Raw genomic sequence first — 7663 nt, 5'->3', positions numbered from 1 at the left:
AAGGACCTCTCACTTCGACGGTGTACTTAGAAGGGTTGTTTGTGAGAAAAAGATCAAGCGTATTGGCTGTATGATTCGGATTGTCCGGTATTCTTGTAGGTAAATGAACAATCTGTGCTAGGTCATTAGTAATTGGAAAAGCCTCAGCATCTCGACCTGCTGGGTCGGTGTGACTAGAAAACGGAAGGACCTCTCACTTCGACCGTGTACTTAGAAGGGTTGTTTGTGAGAAAAAGATCAAGCGTATTGGCTGTATGATTCGGATTGTCCGGTATTCTTGTAGGTAAATGAACAATCTGTGCTAGGTCATTAGTAATTGCAAAAGCCTTAGCATCTCGACCTGCTGGGTCGGTGTGACTAGAAAACGGAAGCCAGCTGGAGTTGTGAACATTAAAATCACCAAGGAAAATGACTTCACTGTTAGGAAAGTTGGACTGGAGAAAGTCAAGTTGCAACGAGAGGAAGTCAAAGAGCTCCAAGTGATTAGTGGAGTTGGGAGAACGGTAGAGACAACAGATGAATTTGGCACAATGAGGTAGAGAGATTTTAAGCCAGAGAAGATCAAAGAGAGGAGATTCCAAATTGCCAAGTCTCTGACAGGGAATATCAGAACGGACATATGCACAAGTACCACCTTTGAGGCGAAAGGAATCATACAGCGAATAATTTGGGCATCTGAGATGAGCAGTAGTTGAATCAACCGATAACTCAGATTCTGTCAGAAAAAGTACATGTGGTTTGGCAGACTGCAAGTGGAAATGGACATCGTTGAGATTAGAATTGAGACCACGTATATTTGTGAAATGAATTAGGAAGTCCTTGGGAGGTTTAGATCTTTTCGCAGATAAGCTTGTTCTATTAGTTTGACAATTCATGGTGTATTCAATAGTAAGAAAAAGTGGGTGGGACATGCTGTATGAAGTAATGAAATTTTTGGATATGGCGTGCACGTGGTAAGAATATACCCGGATCCTTGACATAACGTGGCCTCGACAATGCTCCCCGCATACACACTACTCGGGCCGCCGTAGCCTAGTGGTCAGGCGCGCGGGTGCATAAGTACACGTGCTTTGAGTGACTGGGGTTCAAGCCTGTGACTGCTGAATACGGTGCTGTTTCTTGTATTCTGTCTATCTTGTGAACTCCTCTGACCGTTTGGTCGTCCCGGAGTATAAACAGAAAATTTATTTATTTATTTTACTCGGACTCCCTCCAGTCACTATCTGGCCGAGTAGAGGTAGAAAGATTATACACTAGCTGATCCGGAAGCCTCCTAGAGAGTTACAAATAGGTTCGGTCCGGTGTACTAACTAGCGGCCGGCCTGCGAAAACCGTTTTAGAGCTGTACCCTTCCTGTATTTCAGCAATTAATAACTTAATATAATCTTTTTGTGTACAGTATTTAAAACTTTTGCTTCATTAACATGGAACACATGGCTATCATTGATAGCATGGAAAACAAGTTCCGAGGCACAATGTCCTTCTAGCCCTAACCGGTGCTGCATGTTGCTGTATCCTATTCGAAAGATAATTTTGTGTCGACCCAATATACGAGGAATTGCAATCACCGCAAATATTATAAACGACATTGTGTGCTTCCATGGTTGAGGAGCTGACCGCTCTATGCTTCAAAACATCACGGAGATTACTAGTCAGTTGGGCAAAAATCTTAAATTCAATGTTCTTAAAGATATTAATGAATTGTTTGTACCAGTACTGTATATATGAAACTTTAATAAAATGTTTCTGTTCAGACCTATTATTCATTATACCAGTCTCAAGTTTATATTTCCATTAATTATGCATTTTTGCATAATTAATTTCTGCATTTTTACCTTTTGGGAAGATATTTATGGCATTAGGTATATCACATGGTCTTTTCATTGGATTTCATTCACAGAGATATAAATCCCATCTAACAAATGCTTTTCAAGCATTTCTGTAACTCAGAATTTTTTTTTTTATTTATGTAAACCCCAAACACGAGATGTATTAGAACCTATAGTACTTAGTACCGTGCTTGGGTTGGAGGTTGAGAAGACGAAAGAAGATATTTGTTGACATTGGACTTGAACTTCTGTAGACTGTAATTTTCAGGAAATACGTATGAAGGAAGGTTGTTCCAGAAAACGGCAGTTGAATGAATAAACTAGGAAGATGAAAAGTTGTTTCTGTGATTAGTTGAAGTTGGACAGTAAATGGATGTTGGCTGGTGGCGGCACGTGTTCGGACTGTTTTGAAAGAGAGAACGGGAATTATAGAAGCCAATTCAGAAGAACAGTGACCATGGAAGTATCTGTAGAAGAGGCATGCAGCAGAAACAGTACGTCTATGAGAAAGCGAGTGGAGAGACTCTGTTAGAGATGAATCATTAATTAACCTAACTGCCCTCTTCTGAATGGAATCAAGAAGCCTGAGAGAGGTTTTGGGGGAACCACCCCAGATGTGGGAACAATATTCCATGGTAGGCTTATTTATGATTTGTACAGAGTGAATAGCTGTTTGGAAGAAAAGTAACGCCGAGAGCGAAAGAGAAAACCAAGTTTTTTAGATGCAGAGGAAACAATATTTGTAATTTGCTTGTGCCAAGAGAGATTAGAAGTCAGGGTAATCCCCAAAACAGATATATCGTTTTGCCTAGAAATTGGAGTGTCCCTAAAGATAAGCACAGGAGCAGAAGAATCCTTTTTGCGAAATATAAGACAAGACTGAGTTTTAGAAGGGTTGAAATCAACTAAGTTGTCATTGCCCCACTGCATAATTACCTGAAGATCGGCATTTAAGGAATTGTTAGCAGATTTTCGAGAAGTTGTAGGTGATTGAGCAGGGCAAGGTTTCTCAAAATGGAAAGTAGAATGCAATGTGCTATCATCGGCAAAACTATGGATAGGATTTCCAGTCAATGGAAGAAGATCATTAATATACAAGAGGAAAAGAGTGTGGGAAAGAACTGAACCTTGGGGGCACCAGCATTAGTGGAGAAGTTAGAAGACAGAGAGCCATTTACCATCATCCTCAGTGAGCGATCAGAGAGAAAGCTGGATAACCAATTACAAAAAACAGTTGGCAAACCATAAGATGGAAGCTTGTTTAGAAGACCTTTATGCCAAACACGATCGAAAGCCTTTGAGATGTCAAGAGCAACTACTCGTGTTTCACCGAACCTTTCCATTGAATTAATCCATAAATGGGTAACATAAGCCAGAACATAACCAGTGGATCGACACTGACGGAATCGTTGATCAGACGGAAGGTTTCTAGGTAGTTTAAGAGTTGGCGATTAATTGATTTCTCCATTACTTGAGAAAGAATAGAAGTAATTGCAATGGGATGATAATTGGATGGGAGGGATTTGTCACCCTTTTTAGGGACTGGCTGAATATGAGCAAATTTCCAAGCAGAAGGAAAAACACCTTTGGAATAAGAAAGTTAAAAAAGGCGGCAAAGAACAGGAGTAAGTTCAGGAACACAGGTTTTGAGAACAAGTGGAGAAATACCATCGGGACGTGGAGTTTTCTTAGCATCAAGATTCGTCATAATCCTTCTGACATCCTTTTGACGGAAGACCACAGGAGGCATTGAATGGAGCGTGTTGGGAATGGTTGGAGGTGTTTTACCAAGATGATTAATACGAGTTGGAGGAAAAATGGCATGCTAGCAGGTCAGCTTTGTCCTTGGCCGAAGTGACAATAGAACCATCTGGTTTGGACAGAGGTGGGAGAAGAGATGGGCAAAAGTTGCGGCCAACAGCTTTGGCAAGAGACCAGAATGTTCGGCTACCATTAGGGCAAGAAAGAAGTTTTCTACTCTTAGCCTGTTCAAACTCTAGTTTGGACTGATTAATAACTGCTTTACAATTATTGTGAGCATTTGTGTAGGCAGAAAATGAAACTGAAGAATTAGAAACAAGCCAATTACGATATGCAACATTCTTCTCCTGAACACCCTTAGCACATTTATTGGAAAACCAAGGTTTAGATAACGGACGAGATTTTAAAGTGGAGTGTGGGATAAAGGATTCCATTCCTGCAAGAATAATTTCACTGACACGATCTGAGCAAATGTTGACATCAGAAGTTTTGAAAGAGTAATCCGACTAAGGAAACGAAGAAAAGAAATCTCGCAGGTCATCCCATTTTGCATTCTTGTAATGCCAAACAACACGAGGTTGGGAATAGCCATGAGATAAAGGCTCCATTGGAGAAGAAACAATCACCAAGTTGTGATCTGAAGTGCCTAAAGGACCTCTCACTTCGACCGTGTACTTAGAAGGGTTGTTTGTGAGAAAAAGATCAAGCGTGTTGGCTGTATGATTAGGATTGTCCGGTATTCTTGAAGGTAAATGAACAATCTGTGCAAGGTCATTAGTAATTGCAAAAGCCTCAGCATCTCGACCAGCTGGGTCGGTGTGACTAGAAAACGGAATCCAGCTGAAGTTGTGAACATTAAAATCACCAAGGAAAATTACCTCACTGTTAGGAAAGTTGGACTAGAGAAAGTCAAGTTGCAAAGAGAGGAAGTCAAAGAGCTCCAAGTGATTAGTGGAGATGGGAGAACGGTAGAGACAACAGCTGAATTTGACACAATGAGGTAGAGAGATTTTAAGCCAGAGAAGATCAAAGAGAGGAGATTCCAAATTGCCAAGTCTCTGACAGGAAATATCAGAACGGACATACGCACAAGTACCACCTTTGAGGCGAAAGGAATCATACAGCGAATAATTTGGGCATCTGATATGAGCAGTAGTTGAATCAACCGATAACTGAGATTCTGTCAGAAAAAGTACATGGGATTTGGCAGACTGCAAGTGGAAATGGACATCGTTGAGATTAGAATTGAGACCACGTATATTTGTGAAATGAATTAGGAAGTGATTGGGAGGTTTAGATCTTTTTGCAGATAAGCTTGCTCTATTAGTTTGACAATTCATGGTGTATTCAATAGTAAGAAAAAGTGAGTGGGACATGCTGTATGAAGTAATGAAATTTTTGGATATGGCGTGCACGTGGTAAGAATATACCCGGATCCTTGACATAACATGGCCTCGACAATGCTCCCCGCATACACACTACTCGGGCCGCCGTAGCCTAGTGGTCAGGCGCGCGGCTGCATAAGTACACGTGCCTTGAGTGACTGGGGTTCAAGCCTGTGACTGCTGAATACGGTGCTGTTTCTTGTATTCTGTCTATCTTGTTCACTCCTCTGACCGTTTGGTCGTCCCGGAGTATAAACAGAAAATTTATTTATTTATTTTACTCGGACTCCCTCCAGTCACTATCTGGCAGAGTAGAGGTAGAAAGATTATACACTAGCTGATCCGGAAGCCTCCTAGAGAGTTACCAATAGGTTCGGTCCGGTGTACTAACTAGCGGCCGGCCTGCGAACACCGTTTTAGAGCTGTACCCTCGAAATGTAAGGAATATTGGATCTCGCCACGACATTCATCATTACTTCAAAAGTTATCAATCATACTGCATGATGGAAGAGATAGGGAAGGTTGACCGTAACTTAGCTCTAGAGACTAAACATGGGTTCCACCACTTCTGGCCTCCAATAAGCAAAATGGTGGTATTTCACTGGTTGAGAGTCATCTACCACCTGGTACTGCCTGGTAACATAGAGTAGCGGCGTTCCTCCATGTGGTGTGGGCACCACACCTCGACCCCTGCTTACATTGGTTCACACCTGGGTGGTCACCCACCATGTACTTGTGCATGGAGGTTATACCCAGGATTACTAACAGTCCCACCATTGTGAAGGTGCAAGTAGAGGATTTGGCTGTTACAGACCGTCTGGACTTTGCCGAAATTGGTACCACTTGACTTGAGTGTCACCCGAATATCAGATCCATCAGCGTTTTAGACTCCCAGGTAGCAAGTACAGCTTGTCTGGCATATCTGAATGTCTGTGACAACCTCAAGGACTAAGATGAGCTGAGAAGTGGCAACTGAAGTTTAACATTGACAAATGCAAAGTATCACATATGGATAGCAGTAACCCAAGAGAAACGTACCAACTCTGTGGTACCATACTCAGGGAGATGGGGAATGAAAAAGCCTTGGGGTTAATTGTGCAGTCAGATATGAAGTTCTATGAGCAATGCAGACAGACTGCCAGAGCAGGACATGGAGTTTTGTTAATGATATATAGGAATTTTGCTAGCAGAGACAAGGTGTTTATTCCTTTGTATACGGCAATGGTCAGGCCACACTTTGAGTACTGTGTACAGGTCTGAAGGCCTCATTTTAGGAAGTATGCAGAGTTGCTGGAACGAGTACAGAGAAGGGCAACAAGACTGGTGAGAGGAACAAAGGGGTTATCTCAACAAGGGAGGCTTAAGTTCTGCAAGTTGCAGCATCTGGAGACTAGACACCTGTGAGGTGATCTGATTGGTGTTTAAGTCTTTGAATGGTGACAATGCTGACAGAATACTTCCGCTTGCTCAGATTAAGAACCTGAGGGTGCATAGGTTCAAATTGAGAAAAGAGTTATAGAATAGATGTGCAGAAGTTTGCCTTTAGCCAGCGGGTAGTTGATTGCTGGAAGAGACTTCCATCTGCTGCTGTGGAAGTTGATAGATTAAATAAATTTAAGTCTGAACTAGGCAAACATTTGGAGTGATCGGATAGGTGAAATGGGAGTTTTTTTTTTTTTTTGGCTGATGCTGTATAAGCTTGCTTTCTTTCATCATATGCCTCAACTAATGCTATTGCTAACAACAATGCCTCTTCACGAACTGTCTACAAAGACACATCGTAGAGGCTTGCGTAGTAGATGGATTGACCTCAGATACTGTTCTCATACTGCCCATACCTCTTATTCCATCTGATGCAAATAAGCCTTTCAAAAGAAGACAGTTTCCTATACGTTTAGCATTTTTAATGACCATCAACATGTCACGCGGCCAGACTTTTGAAAGAATATGCTTATATCTTCCAAAACCTGTATTTTGATTTTTTTAAATTTCCTTTTCTTTTATTAATTACAGTGGATTCCGGTTATTTGGGCCACCGGTTAATCGGGGCAGTCATTTATTTGGGGCAAATCTTAAAAAACAGAACCCAATCGAGAAAACAGCCAGGGTTTACTTCGCTTAATTCGGACATGCCGTTTAATCAGGGCAGGAGACCGCAGCACTGAAGATTACCCTACAATTGTCTCCAACCGTACCACATAGTTCGATCGGATTTCTGGAGGTCACAACCATAAAATAATAAAAACAATTAGCAGTCACCTGTTTATTGGGCTTTTCTGTTAGTGAAATCTATCATAAACTGATAGTAACCTCGATCTTATTGAATTTGCGATAATACCGACAGCTGGAATTCTGTGGGTTATTATGGTAAAATGTGCTTACACTTCTATGGAATCTTCAATCATATAAAAAAAATAATTTTCAGAATCTTCTCTTCATTTCTATTTTTAAAGATTCTTAACTAGTTACTCCATTCTCACTTGCGCATATCGTCTTACTTGCAATTTGTGTGTGCCGTATTTTTTGTTATTGATTGCTTATCTTTTTACTGTTTTAAATTTTAACCTCCACCCACAAATGTCAGTGAACAGAAATGTCAACTAGTTAGTATGTACAAAGGGTACTAGGAAAGTTTTGCAATACAGCTGTTTATTTAATTTTTTCAAAGTAATTTCCTCTACATTCAAT

Source organism: Mastigoproctus giganteus, chromosome 14, assembly GCF_048544385.1.
Source record: "Mastigoproctus giganteus isolate SK-2022 chromosome 14, ASM4854438v1, whole genome shotgun sequence".
Lineage (NCBI taxonomy): Eukaryota > Metazoa > Arthropoda > Arachnida > Uropygi > Thelyphonidae > Mastigoproctus > Mastigoproctus giganteus.
The sequence above is the reverse complement of the archived record's forward strand: the minus strand, read 5'-3'. Positions refer to the sequence as shown.